At 36.2% G+C, this 13,046-nt stretch overlaps 1 pseudogene; it reads right to left on the reverse strand.

Annotated features, from left to right (window-relative positions):
• Positions 1–398: 398 nt before the first annotated feature.
• On the reverse strand, positions 399–895 carry LOC108531633 (peptidyl-prolyl cis-trans isomerase A-like; annotated as a pseudogene).
• Between the last annotated feature and the right edge of the window lie 12,151 nt (positions 896–13,046).

The raw sequence follows: 13,046 nt of genomic DNA on the forward strand, positions 1-13,046 counted from the left end.
TTGTTTTTTGTAATGGCTGTGCAAAATATGCTCTGCTAATTAAGTTTAAATAGGCCCAACCAAATGTGATTCTGCCCTCCTCCCTCAACCCCATCAGTAAAGAAAAGGAAAGATATTGACAGTCTTCACTGGTATGTAATTTTATGTATTTTATCTAGGAGAATATGCATTCTTTTGTAGTAATTCTTTTTTGTTGTTAGTTTTTATTTCATGATCATAAAATTAACTCTATAATCCAGCTAAGCATGGAAGGGAACAAGAAAAACATGGAACACAAGGGAACTGCAGCAAGAGCACAAAGATGATGGGATATTGCGAGCGAGTGGGGTGTAGGGGTGCTCTCCTGAGCAACAGAAGGAATGGTCTAGTGATGAAGATAAAAACACAAGTCAAACTTATTAGAGTTGTTCACAGTCAGAAATGGTGATCTTCTTGCTGGTTTTGCCATTCCTGGACCCAAAGCACTCCATAGCTTCCACAATACTCATGCCTTCTTTCACCTTGCCAAAGACCACATGCATGCCATCCAACCATTCAGTCATGACAGTGCAGATGAAAAACTGGGAACCATTTGTGTTGGATCCAGCACATTTTCCATGGACAAGATGCCAGGACCTGTGTGCTTTAGTATGAAGTTCTCATCATCAAATTTCTCCCCATAGATGGACTTGCCACCAGTGCCATTGTGCTGTGTGAAGTCACCACCCTGACACATAAACCCAGGAATAATTCTGTGAAAGCAGGAACCCTTATAACCAAATCCTTTCTCTCCAATGCTCAGAGCACAAAAATTTTCTGCTGTCTTTGGAATCTTGTCTGCAAATAGCTCAAAGGAGACACGTCCCAAGGGCTCACCATCCATGGTGATGTCTAAGAACATGGTGGGGTTGTCCATGGCTGATAATACTGGGCTCCTGGCAGTGGTGGCATCTGGAAAGCCATAGTAGTTCTTTTAATTTGTTGGCAATAATTAAGTAAAGTTAAATTGGGCATCACTTATGTTTTATATGAGAAAACAGAAGCAAAGTTAGGAAGGTCATTTACTTTATTTTTTAAAGATTTTCTAGCCACCATATTCATGGATTGTTTGCTGTTAATTCAGTCTAAAATATGCTTTGTAGCTTTTTTATTCACCATATTACACAGAAATTACATTGACTGCTGTTTCAAATTAATCACTAAGATTTTAGAAAACAGATTGTTGTATGAACAATATTCACATTTAATATTTTAGATAAGCCTCATTTTGTCTAACAGCTGATAAGCAGGAAAGTTATAATTAGAATATTACAAAATATGGTCTTAAAATTCAGGTTGAGCTGTCCTTTGAATTCATCTCCACAATATCTCCATACATTCATTAACTTCAGATATAATTGGAAGGCACATAATTAATGCAATGGTTCTGAATGTTTATCAAATTACCACCAATCATCACAGTTTCTTGATGATGCTCGGCAACATGGTGCATGGACATCAATAAAATTCTAATTATGAATTACTAATTGTAATGACTCCACCAGGCCTACAAAACAGCATCACTGTTTAAATTAAATTAAGTTCATTTTATTGACTTAATTATTGAAGGATGAGCTGTTTCAAGCAGTAAAATTTTGAACTGACATTTTAAATGATTTCTACTGTTATAATGAATGTCAGTTCTTCTGAAAGAGGGTACAACAAACAGAAAGATGCTGAGGATAATAAGTCACATGAATTAACACATGCTTGCTTATCAGATGCCGTGAGGAGAAAGGAGTGTTAAAATATATTCATCCATTTTTATTTTAGCTGTTCATTTTAAAAACAAGAAACATAAAATTATAGAAACAATTACCTATCATGGATTTCTAGACAAACCTGTTTTACATTCCATGAATGTAAATACACATAAAATTTATTAAAACAACAACAAAGACCGCCACCCATTCTCTATTGTTTTCATGTACAGCACTGTTATGCTGAATCTGCGTCTCTCCAAGTTTGAATTCCTCTGCTCTCCATCAGCAAGGTGATCATTCTCTAGGAAGTCTTTTCATATCATAAACTCTAGAAGAGTAATCTTTTAATCAGTTAAATTATGAATTTAAGGAACAACTCAAAATTAATTAATTCCAAACCTCATCACATTGAAACTTGCCTCAGAAACACAGGCAAACCCAAATTGTTTCCCACTTCAAACTATTAGTTGGAAACACATGTTGTTTAGGTATACCAAAATTAACATCTTAATTATATTTTTCACATTCTTTCTGACAAGTGAGCACATTTGCCATAGAAGATATTGCCTGTATTAAAAATACCTTCTGTCTGATATTCACACACTCAGCTCTCTTCAGAGGTGATTTATTCATGTGCTCTCCGGCTATGAAGCTTTGGGTAAATAAGAACAAAACAAACAAAACAAGAAATAACTTCAGTACTGATCAGCCTTCATGGTTTTATTCTTGGCAATTTTACCACTATGAAATTTAAGTAAATATTTTCTAGACCTTGTAAAGTTGAAAAAGGCCTCCTAGTTTATATGAAAGATGCTAATGCCCTCCTTCCTCATCTAAACAGTTTTCACTTTGCAACAAAGCTACCGTATTTACTGCCTGTATATGTTCTTAGTGGTAAAATCAGTCTAAGAATAACAATGTTTTATCTTTCAGATTGAAGTAATCTACTCCTAAAGCTGAACCCATTAGAATTCTGGATCATAATCTTGGTGATTTCTTAAAGCTTCATTGCAAATTTTCCAAGGCAGCAATTTTGACTATAATAAATGCCAGCTGCTATCGTCTTTAAACGCATAAAATACTTCAACTTCTCAAATAGCATATGTCTTTTAAAATCTACATTACCCTATTTGCTAACTTGTTACTTCTCTCTTTTGTTGCATCATCTTAAGAGAGGAAGGGAGCTAAAATATCCCAAACACAACTGATATCATCATCCTCTGACCCTGCTTTTTCTTTTCTCCTTTGTTCACATAAGGCAATGGATAAACCCATGCCTATATCACAATTCCAGAGTAGCCAACCAATCATTGACTCTCGTGGTTCTCTCAGCAAGTATCATTTCTTACCAGTCCTTGTACTGCTAAGCTTCTAGCTATTATTTCTTCTGATTTTTTTCCTTACAAAAGAGGATATAGTGGCATTTATGTGAAGACTATTTCATGAAAGTTTACCTTGGTGCAAGTGATAAGAGCTATTAAACCCATCTTTTGACCAGATATTCTATTCTGCCTTAGAAAACCCAATACTAATCCAAGAAAGACATGGAAACATGAAATTTACACTTATTTCCAAGAGCTGAAATTGCTATGAGTTTTCAGAATATCGTAGCCCATTTGGAAAGATAGGGTTTTCTTGAAGCTTTCTTGAACCTGGAGAGCTTTTGGGATAGTACTTTCCAAGGAGTCCATGATTTTTCTTTATTTATCTTAGGGTAGCTTTGGTGCTCTCTCTGAGGGTGACTTAGGGTGAGTGGTGCTCTCTCTAAGGGTGGCTTAGGGTAAGATGGCCTAAAAATTCCCCTTAGCTTGACTGAACTTTATGCAGGCTTCTTTTTGTCTCTAGATAACTGACCTCCCTCTCACTCTGGACCACGTGGGCTAACCACAGAGGATCCTGTCCTTCCTTCCCCCTATCCCTTACAGAACGCAGGTTACCCAATCACAGAGCAAAACATTCCAAGCAAAGGGCCCTAATCACAAACTTAATGTATAATTTAATGTACTTGACACACTCCATTAATCAACCTCCCTGCAACATCCTTTGTTACTTTTCCACTAACTCACCACAGCCCTTAAAAACCCTACCATTCTTTGTTACAGCAGAGGTAAGTTCAGACTTAATTATTGCCTCTCTCCCCATTGCAATAGTCTTGAATAAAATAATAATTACCTGTTTAACATTGTCTGATGAAATTTTTCTTGACAACCATGAATAAAGGCAGTGATGTTACCATACCTGTTGCATGCAATGCTTGAACAATGATGTTCAATATGAGAATTTGAGTGACACCTTGTCTGTGACCACTTCAATAAATATGAACAGTGGTGGCTTCTTTGGAATAATTTTAATTCACTTTAACAAATAATTGGAAGCTGTATTAATTGTTGGTATTAAAAGACAGAGCCTGAGAAATATATTAAAGGATAATGGAAAAGAGCCAGAAAGTAATAAATTTGCCAATTAATAGAAATTATCTTTATTAAGCTCTTACAGGACTCTTTAAAAGTGTTGAAGTGGGAGCTGCAACAATGGACATGCCCATCAAATAGAATGTCCTGCTGTAACTCTTATTTACTAACCTCTGCAGTTAATATCAATTACTACATGGCATCAACCCAGCTCTGCACTATATTGTTGACAATACGACACCTGTATTCTAGTTATTTTTACAGTTAGAGACATGTCCAATGTTTCCTTTCAACAAACCACTACACTCTGTGTGGACATGCTCCCCCTGGCCTACTCTCTATAGTGTTTATAAAATAGGCTTACAACTGAGATTTATTTTTCTCTGTTCAAATGAAAGACATGTTGTGTTCTGATTTTAATACTAATGAAGACTGGCTCCATTCACTCTGCAAATGATGCCCCCAGGGTAGATGAGGAAGAATCTTCAATCAGTGTATGCAGTTTTGTATTTGCTTATTTATTTTACTTTCACTGGTGTCCGTAACTCCTGGCACTATTAGAATATTCAATTATAATTTAGTCCAAAGTGCTATAAAAATAATTTTCTCTTAATTACACTATGTCCTTTTATCCGCACATTATTTTTAAAAAATAACTCAATGTATTCCTCTTACGGTTATTCTAAACAACAATATGACTTTTTGAGTCTTTGGCAAGTCAATGCATATTTTCTAAAGAAATCCTAATGTAATTATTATTTCAAATGTGAGTATAATATCTTCCACAGAAACCCAGGAAATAACTGGAATAAAATATTAATGAGAAAATCTCAACAAAAGTACACACTAAAATATTCTAATAAATAAAATATAATCAAATTATCAAACTGGACAGTCTTGACTCCAGAGTCCTTGCTCTTAATTATTTTGTTCAGAACATACGTTAAGAAAACGGGCTTTCCTTCAAAAAACCTCACAGATGGGCCGGGCGCGGTGGCTCAAGCCTGAAATCCCAGCACTTTGGGAGGCCGAGGCGGGCGGATCACAAGGTCGGGAGATGGAGACCATCCTGGCTAACACAGTTAAATCCCGTCTCTACTAAAAATACAAAAAATTAGTCCGGCCTCGTGGCGGCGCCTGTAGTCCCAGCTACTCCGGAGGCCGAGGCAGGAGAATGGCGGGAACCCGGGAGGCGGAGCTTGCGGTGAGCCGAGATCGCGCCACTGCACTCCAGCCTGGGCGACAGAGCGAGACTCCGTCTCAAACAACAACAACCAAACTCACAGATAGGTAGATAATAAAGATAATGCTTGGTAACGATGAATGGTGGTACGTGATTATGTGACATTTACATTTGGTAAGCCTAATATGGGTTAACTAACAGCAATAATAATATCAAAACTAATAATAGTTCTGGAAATAGTAAAAGCTAACATGTGATTAGCACTAATCATGTGCTGGGCCTTTTTCTAAGCACCTTCCCTGAAGTATTTTATGTAATTTTATTTAATCCTTTTAAAGGCTACGTGAGATTTACAGATGAAAAAAATGGAAAAAAAAAAAGATACGTCGTTTGTCCAAGGTCACATTTGTAAGTAAGTGAGAAGACACCTCCTATATTTTCCATTCATTATTATTACTTTTTTACAGAATATTGATCTTAGCTTGGGGAAAATTTATACTGCACTTTTGTTTCTTTTCCAAGAGTTCCTAATTTTGTGTACAACCACCCTTATGTGGGTGTCTTTAACAATCATCTCTAGTAAGGTAAAACAAGAATTAACTTACTGAATTCTAAGAAAATACGCTATTGTCAAAAGTTTAAGGAGATTCTTCCTAACAATCTTCTCACACACACACACACAGAGAACACACACCACAACAACACAAACACACAGGCGTTTGGGACTCTTACATCTCCACACTTATAGATTGTTATTATTTTTACTTTTAAAAGCATTTTTAATATGTAGCACCAAACACAGTGTCATTAAACACATTTTCTGGATTGGAAAATTGAACTAAAGCCTAGGCGTATTTCACTCAGACTAGAATATCATCAATGACCCAATGAATTGTGTGTTTGTGCCACTCATCACTTACCATTTTCCTTTAAGTGTTTTAGAATTCACTCTGAAAATACACAGGTGTTGTATGCTACAGTAATTTCTTCAACAGATAAGTTTTTATCTTGATCCAACACATTTTGGGTTTTGTTTTAGTTTTAGTTTTTGCCGTCTTGTATAGTTTTGGTAAAGGAGTTACCATGAGAATTCATTAGAGATTTTTTTTTTCTTTTCAAAATTGTTGCAGGCTAGGTTCTCTCATGCTGATTTATGTTAGTTTTCTCGTATTAGAAGAGAAACATAACAGATGTGTTTTGAATTGTATCTTCCCTGCTATCTAGAAATGCTTTTGTAGCTTAAAGGGGAGTAATAGCTCCCCCTTTCACATTATCTATTAAGTCTCTTTTGTGGCTGTTAACAGGTATTCTAAAGGCACAGACTTTGATGCACCATTTTAGAGCTAACCTCTCAGAAGCAGAGTTTTGTTTTTTTTTTTCAAGAAAACACTGTTTGAAAAGGCAAAGAAATATAGCTTCAGTCAAAATGGTTTGATAAAGAGCCAATGATTTTCCTTTTAGTGAAATAGTCTGAAAATCTTAGAAAATCACATTCTGAATGTCTGACTGGTTATGTTACTATTTATGTCACTCTAATGAAAGAGACCTATACGAATATTTACTACTCTCTCTACCAAATTAAATCAACCAGACCTCATTAGCTCCATACATCTAGAGAAATATCAAGGAAGTGTATGTGTACACACACGCGCACACACATGCACATACACATATTTAACTTTTATTTTAGGTTCAGGCATACATGTGAAAGTTTGTTACACAGGAAAACTCATGTCATAGGGGTTTGTTATACTGGTTATTTCATCACTCAGGAATTAAGCCCAGTACCCAATAGTTATATTTTCTGCTCCTCTCCCTCCTCCTACCCTCCACCCTCAAGTACTCAAGGAGACCCCGGTGTCTGTGACTTTATGTTCATATGTTCTCACAATTTATCTTCCACTTTTAAGTGAGAACAATGAGAGCAAGTGCATTTTATCAAAATTAAGACCAAAACATCTTGTTTTAAAGTATATGCAAATAGTTACTGGCATTAATTACGATTAGACCTAAGTGGAATCTTTTTATAATTTTGTGTCTTGTTTTAATTTGCATTGCCACTTTCAAAATAATGGTTATTCTCCAAATCGTCTGGTCTGATAGCAAAGCTCTTTCTTCTATACTCAAGATTAGCAAATAGAGAATATCCTGCAATACAAAATGTGTTACTTCATCTTAGGTTCTCAACTCCGTACAATCTTGTCACCCTTGTAAAGTGAGAGAGCTGTTAACAGCAGTGGTCTAAGAAATGCTGACTGAAATTAAACTTCATTTTCAAGTACATTTCACAGCACTTTGTGGTGACAGGTCCTTTCTTATTTGATGTGCTCGGAGACTGCCAGACAGGCCAAAATGGTGAAAGTTCATTATCATTTGGATAAAACTTCCTTAATTATTAAACAAAGTGAACAATATCTAGAAATTTACGGCAAGAAGGGAGAGGAAACGAACAATTAAGAACTCTAAATAGAAGAATCTAATGTGGAGTTTTAATTTGACAGCAACAAATGACAGGCCAACGTTTTCAATTAATGAATAATTTGTTACAATAATTCTTTTCTTATAGTGTTTGTTTTGATTGTTCTTACTTGATTGGAAACATGAACCTAATAATTATACACAAATTAAGAACACCTGAAAATATACACTTCTATTTCACAGGCAGATTGTAGAATTTCTGTACATACAGGGTTTTAAAAATATATTGCATAGACAGGTATGGTGGCTCACTCCTGTAATCCCAGCACTTTGGGTGGCCGAGGCAGGTGGATCACCTGAGGTCAGGAGTTCGAGACCAGCCTGACCAACATGGTGAAACCTCATCTCTATTAAAAATACAAAGGTTAACTGGGCGTGGTGATGGGCACCTGTACTCCCAGCTACTCAGGAGGCTGAGGCAGGAGAATTGCTTGAACCCAGGGTTGGATGTTGCAGTGAGCCGAGACTGTATTGCATACAAGCTAATCCCTTTATAGCTTCTCATTGAATATTCTTCATATTCTTGCCCAATTTATGTCCCATTAAAAAAAATGGCTTGGCCCGGCGCGGTGGCTCAAGCCTGTAATCCCAGCACTTTGGGAGGCCGAGACGGGTGGATCACGAGGTCAGGAGATCGAGACCATCCTGGCTAACATGGTGAAATCCCGTCTCTACTAAAAAATACAAAAAACTAGCCGGGCGAGGTGGCGGGCGCCTGTAGTCCCAGCTACTCGGGAGGCTGAGGCAGGAGAATGGCGTAAACCCGGGAGGCGGAGCTTGCAGTGAGCTGAGATCCGGCCACTGCACTCCAGCCTGGGTGACTGAGCGAGACTCCGTCTCAAAAAAAAAAAAAAAAAAAAAGTCTTAAAATCCTTCGAGGTTGCCATGTAGATTTATAATATGAGCTTACATGTGTTAGAAAGTGATTATTTTGTTTATTTGTTTTGTTTTGGTTTGATTGCCAGTCATGCAGAGTATTCTGTGTATGAAATACCTTTTACAAATTGAGGCTTACTAAGAAATAATAGAATCTTAGCACAATAGGCTTGGAATACATATTTACCTTTCCTTCAAGGTCAGTTTTCTCAAGGCCTTACTAACAAGTGAGATTCAACGTACAATTGCATAGACAGAAACTGATCTGTCCTTTTTTGTGAAATTTCATTATTCAATATTTGAACAGATAGAAATGCACGTGAAATAAATATCAAAAGGCACCAACAGGGCTATATCAACATGCTGGACTCTCTTCGTCAGTATCCCACAGCTGCTAGATTCTAATATCATAGATAAATTTTATTATCAATTCCTCTCTATTTTTCCTGAGATATAATATGCTTTTATAAACATATGCCTAAGCACTATAATATTTAATGCTTTTTAAGTATCATAGCTTAGATATAATATATTATCAGTATGTAGACAGCTCTGTCATTTATTTTAAATGAAGCTTAGTATTTCATTGAAAGAATGAACTTTAATGTGTTCTATCAATCTTTATAAATAAGCATTTAAATATATTTGCTTCAGGAGGCTGAAGCAGGAGAATTACTTGAACTCAGGAGTTTGAGAGTAGCCTGGGCAACATAAAAAGACTCTCTATAAATAAAATAATATGAAATATTTTCCCCCAAGTTTTCCTTTTACAGACAAAATTGCAGTGGATATCTACATCAGTTTGGGTTCTACCAGAACCTGATAAAAGGACTAGGGTACAAATAATTTATTTGGTAGTCATCTCAGAATCACAAGAAAGGGATTGAGGAAGACACACGGGGAAAAGAGAGAATCTAATAAGGAGTGCAGTTTCAAGACACCACTGTGAGAAACTGAAGCACAGTGTTGCTGGGGGACTCTGGCAGACAGGGTAGAACATGCCTTGGAGTTATTCCAACTCAGTGGCCAGGAAGCTAAGCATTTCTCCAATAATTCACTATCCAGTCCATCATTAATTAAAGGTGGCCTAGAGGGGGTTCTCTCTCTAGTAGTTTCGGATTTCTTTGTGTATGGTCTGACCATGCTCTCATAGCCAGAAAACAATCCTCAGACATAAAATGCAGACTTTCACATGAAGTAGCCTTCTTCTTGTAAAGATGTAGAGAGAATATAAATAGGGAAATTGAAGCTATCATTTACATTATCCTTATTGATATGTCTTATTGTACAGGAGTAGGGCATGTCCATTTTTGGTTTTGCAAATGACCCTATGTACTCCCACCAGCAATATGGGATTCTTTCTATTCACTTTTCCAATCACAGAAACTTAATCAATTTCTTGATATTTGTTAATCTAATAACTGAAACAAATGTTCTTTTACTTTAGTTTCAATTTTCACTAATTTCATTAAGGTTGACATCAAGCTATTTCTTTTTTAATAGTCTGAGTCACTTTGTTTTCTTTGCTTTTTTTTTTTTTTTTTTTTGAGATGGAGTTTTGCTCTTGTTGCCCAGGCTGGAGTGCAATGGCGCGATCTCTGCTCACCGCAACCTCCGCCTCCCAGGTTCAAGAGATTCCCCTGCCTCAGCCTCCCAAGTAACTGAGATTACACGCATGTGCCACCACATCCAGTTAATTTTTGTATTTTTAGTAGAGATGGTGTTTCTCTATGTTGGTCAGGCTGGTCTCGAACTCCTGACCTCAGGTGATTCACCTGCCTCGGCCTCCCAAAGTGCTGGGATTACAGGTATGAGCCACTATGCCCAGCTGGAAGTCCGAGTCACTTTTTTTTTCCATGAACTGTCTGTTCACGTATGTGACAATTTAAAAAATCAGATTGTTGGTCTATTCCTTACAATTTTTACAAGCTTCTCACATATTGAATAAATAAAATACTTACAATATAAGAAGAATTATAGTTAACTAGCATCATTCAAGTGTTTCAGGTGTTTAAGACTGCAGAAAAAGAGCATGGATTTTCACAAACTGATTGGTACGTGGATATTACTCACCACAGAGGAGAAATTTTCAAATTTGTAATATAGAAAGTCCTATCAGTTTACATTATCTCCAGCAACTTGTGTGATTTAAAAAATTATCTCATACTATTTTCCATGCCCTAAGTTTTTAAATCTTATTTTTAATGGACACGTAATAATATGTACATATTTATGGGATACATAGTGATATCTTCATTCCATGTATATATGCATAGCGATTAGATCAGAATAATTACCATATCCATCATCGAATTGTACACTTAATCGTCTCAAACATTTATCATTTATTTGTGTTGGGAACATTTAATAACCTCCTGCTAGCTATTTGAAACTATATATCATTGGTAACTGTAGTCATACAACAGTGCTATGAAAATTAGAACTTATTTCTCCTATCTAGCTGTAACAGATCTTTCCCTATCCCCTTTTCCCCAATCTTTCTGGACTCTAGCATATTGTGTTTTACTTTTACTTCTACACAATCAACTTTGTTTAACTTCCACATGAGTGAGAACATGCAGTGTTCATTGTGTTCCTGGCTTTTGTATTTAACACAATGGCCTCCAGCTCCATTTCTGTTATCTCAAATGATCGAATTTTGTTTTTGTGGCTACATAATAGTCCAATGTGGTGTATATCCCACATATATTTCACTTATTGTTGGATCCCTATGCTGATTCCATATCTCAGATATTGTGAATAGTGCTGCAGTAAACCCTGAGGTGCAGGAGTCTCTTTGATGTACTGATTTCCTTTTCTTTGAACAAATGTTCAGTACTTTGGTAATGGATGGTATGGTAGTTCTATTGGTAGCTGGCAGAGGAGCCGCCATACTTTTCACCATAGTGTCTGTATTAGTTTACATTTCCACCCATAGTGTGTAAGAGTTCCCTATTCTCCACATCGTCACTAGCATTTGAAATTTTTTGTCTTTTTGATGGTATCAATCTTAATTGGGGTGGGATGATAGCTCACTGCAGTTTTGATTTCCGTGTCTCTGAAGATTGGTGAAGTTGAGTATTTTTTAAATACATTTGTTGGTCATTAGTATGTCTTCTTTTGAGAAATGTCGTTCAGATCACTTGCCTTTTTTTTAATTGGATGTCTGGTTTGTTTATATTTTCTTTTTTTGAGAAGATTGAGTTCCTTGTATGTTCAGGATATTAAATTCTATCAGATAAATACTCTGCAAATATTTTATCCCATTCCGTAAATTGTCATTTTACTCAGTTGATTGTTTTCTGTGCTTTACAGAAGCTTGTTAGTTTGATAAAATCCCATTTGTTTAATTTTGCTTTTGTTGCCTGTGCTTTTGAGGTCTTATTAATAAATATTTCCCAAGACTGATGTCTTGAAGCCCTAATTTTTAATATCAGAAATATCTGACAATTTAATAGTGTGCTTACTATTACAATAAAGTGGTACTAAAAAATAAATATTGTTGCAGAACAGTGCAATACAAAAGAAGCAGAGAGAATAAATAGAGGTTTATGGCCTGCAAAAACCTTAGAAGACTCTGTGGAAACAGTAAGAATTCAACCAAAACTTGAAAGGAATAAAATTTAAATGGGGAAAAAAAAGTATTTAGAGCTTGTCTGTTTTAAGAATGGCATAAGAGAAATCATGACTGTAGGGATAAGTATGTTGTACTAGTGAGAAGACCAGTCAGGCATCTATTAAAAATATTGATGAATGATAATGAATTCTGAAGACCTTGAATATATTAATGCTTTGGGCAGTAGAAGGTCATTGGAGATTCTTGAATTTGCAGGAGAAAGGTGTTTTAAAGGATATTCTCCAATGCTAACCTGGGATATCAATATGATTTGTATTGAAAGCAGGTGAAATAGTAAACAGAGACACCAGATAAAATAATGTATCATAAAATATCTACTTAAAAGAATTACTAAAGAACCAGGTGTGGTGGTACATGCCTGTAGTCCCAGCTACTTGGGAGGCTGAGGCAGGAGAACTGTTTTAACTCAGAAGTTCAAGTCCAGCCTGTGCAACATAGTGAGACTTTATCTCTTAAAAACTCTTTTTTAATCCAGTCTGTCACAGATGGACATTTGGGTTGATTCCAAGTCTTTGCTATTGTGAATAGTGCCGCAATAAACATATGTGTGCATGTGTCTTTATAGCAGCATGATTTATAATCCTTTGGGTATATACCCAGTAGTGGGATGGCTGGGTCATATGGTACATCTAGTTCTAGATCCTTGAGGAATTGCCATACTGTTTTCCATAATGGTTGAACTAGTTTACAATCCCACCAACAGTGTAAAAGTGTTCCTATTTCTCCACATCCTCTCCAAT

Source organism: Rhinopithecus bieti, unplaced genomic scaffold (assembly GCF_001698545.2).
Source record: "Rhinopithecus bieti isolate Rb0 unplaced genomic scaffold, ASM169854v2 scaffold_7212, whole genome shotgun sequence".
NCBI classification, from domain to species: domain Eukaryota; kingdom Metazoa; phylum Chordata; class Mammalia; order Primates; family Cercopithecidae; genus Rhinopithecus; species Rhinopithecus bieti.